This window comes from Rutidosis leptorrhynchoides, chromosome 1, assembly GCF_046630445.1.
Source record: "Rutidosis leptorrhynchoides isolate AG116_Rl617_1_P2 chromosome 1, CSIRO_AGI_Rlap_v1, whole genome shotgun sequence".
Classification (NCBI taxonomy): Eukaryota; Viridiplantae; Streptophyta; class Magnoliopsida; order Asterales; family Asteraceae; genus Rutidosis; species Rutidosis leptorrhynchoides.
Genome location: NC_092333.1, coordinates 278,249,052 through 278,251,145, shown reverse-complemented (window position 1 = coordinate 278,251,145; position 2,094 = coordinate 278,249,052). Strand labels below are relative to the sequence as shown.

At 38.7% G+C, this 2,094-nt stretch overlaps 1 non-coding gene across 1 annotated transcript; it reads right to left on the bottom strand.

Annotated features, from left to right (window-relative positions):
* Positions 1–267: 267 nt before the first annotated feature.
* On the bottom strand, positions 268–372 carry LOC139886746 (small nucleolar RNA R71). The gene has a single exon (XR_011772614.1). It is a non-coding gene; the product is annotated as a small nucleolar RNA R71 (small nucleolar RNA).
* Between the last annotated feature and the right edge of the window lie 1,722 nt (positions 373–2,094).

The window sequence follows — 2,094 nt, the reverse complement described above, 5'->3', positions numbered from 1 at the left end:
AGGGTAACTTTTTCACGTTGATCAAGGATACATACTTTCATGGGTTGATAGATGAGAATCCGTTCGAACATATTCAACACTTTAATGATCTTTGTGATATTTACAAAACCAAAAATGTCACCGATGATGCTTTTAAGCTAATTCCCCTTCACACTTCAAGGAGACGCAAAAGCTTAGATGTGAAGTTTACCATCCGATTCTATAAGGTCTTTTCAAGAATTAACAAACGAGTTTATCAATCATTTCTTTCCACCGTCAAAAGTAGAGTGGCTTAGAATGGAGATTAATGGGTTCACACAACGGGGTGATGAGAGTTTGTGTGATGCATGGGTTCGATTCAAGAAGCTACTGAGCTTGCCTACCGCATGGTTTGACGAAGAAGGAGTATATCAACACATTATATCGGGGTTGTAATACTTTTACGAAGCAATATCTTGATTCTTCATCCGGTGGGGTATTTATGTACAAATCACCAAATGCGGCCGAAATTATGCTAGAAGACATCTCGGTCAACATGTATGAATGGGAACCTTCACCGCGAGATTTGACAAGGAAAAGTGTAGCACAAGTCGAGAGTGATAATGGGCAAGTGGTGCTTGCAAGCTTGAACAATCAATTTTAAACATTTGGGAAAGAATTGAAGAAGATTCAACAAACGGTAGTTGCAATGCAAGTAGGTTGTCAACGATGCCAGGGTCCACATCTCACGAAGAATTGTCCTCAAATTACTCAATGCAATCATGTTGATCTAGATGATATTCCCATGAATTCGGATGCTCATGTGAACTACGTGAGTAATCAAAACTACCAACGGGGAGGAATATCTAACCAAAGCTACTACAATCCTAATAAAAAAACAAGTATCATTCAACAACCAAACCAATACACACCCGAATTCACAAACCAAAACCGAAATCAAGGTTACAACAACTATAACCAAAACCGAAACTACATTTTCCAATACCAAAACCAACAAGCTTACAACAACCAACCTTACAACAATCAAGCCAATTCAAATTATCAAAACAACCAAGGTTATAGTCAATCACAAAAATAACCAAAGTTACAATCAACAACCTCAACAAAACAATCAACAATCCCAACCTTCGAAGAGCTTAGAAGAAATCATGCAAAACTACATCAAGAAGGTAGAATCAACCAAAGATTTTCTAATGAAAGAAAATTAATTCTTAAAGCAACAAATTCGAAACCAATAAGCCTCATTCCAAAACCTTGAGAGTGCCGTTGGATGAATTTCAAACCTAGTTGCCGAAAGACCACAAGGAACTTTACCTTCAAACACTCAAGTCAACCCGATTAACAATTACAACAATAACTGTCAACACAATCAAAACCAACAACACAACAACTCAAGAGTGATTCCTATCGAAAGCACCAACCAAAACCCTAATAACCCAAACAAAATGAAAATGTCAATGCCATAACCACTCGAAGCGGTTTAACCACTCAAGGGGTCGAAGATCTTCAACCACAACCCTTTATAACCCATGAACCACTACCAAGTTTTATTGAAGAGGATACTGGGGTTAGTAAGGAGAAGGGTAAAGAAAAGGTCAACTCAACTGAGGGTACGGGTAATGATGAATCGGGTAAGAAAAAGGGTGATGAGTCTTCAAAGATTACGAGACCGGTGCCATATCCAAAAGCTTCAAAGAAGGACAAGTTGGCGGTTCAATACAAAAAGTTTCAAGAAATGATGAAAAACATCTCGGTTAACTTACCTATCACCGATGTGCTTAAAGGATTGTCGAATTACGGTCGGTTCATCAAGGAGCTAATATCTCAAAGGGGTAAATACCATGACGAGACATCTTTCTTTATCGAAGAGGAGTGCAACAAGATTCTTGCATCAAGGCCAAGGATTCCTAAGAAGTCAGGAGATTCGAGAAAATTTGTTTTCCCTTTATAAGTTTGGTGAATCAGAAGTGTTCAATGCACTAGCCGACTTGGGTGCAAGCATTAACCTAATGCCCTATTCACTTTACGAGAGGCTTGGTCTTGGACCTATTAAACCAACTTGAATTAGGATAAGGTTGGCCAACCATTTGTTTGATACCGCTATTGGCATCGCCG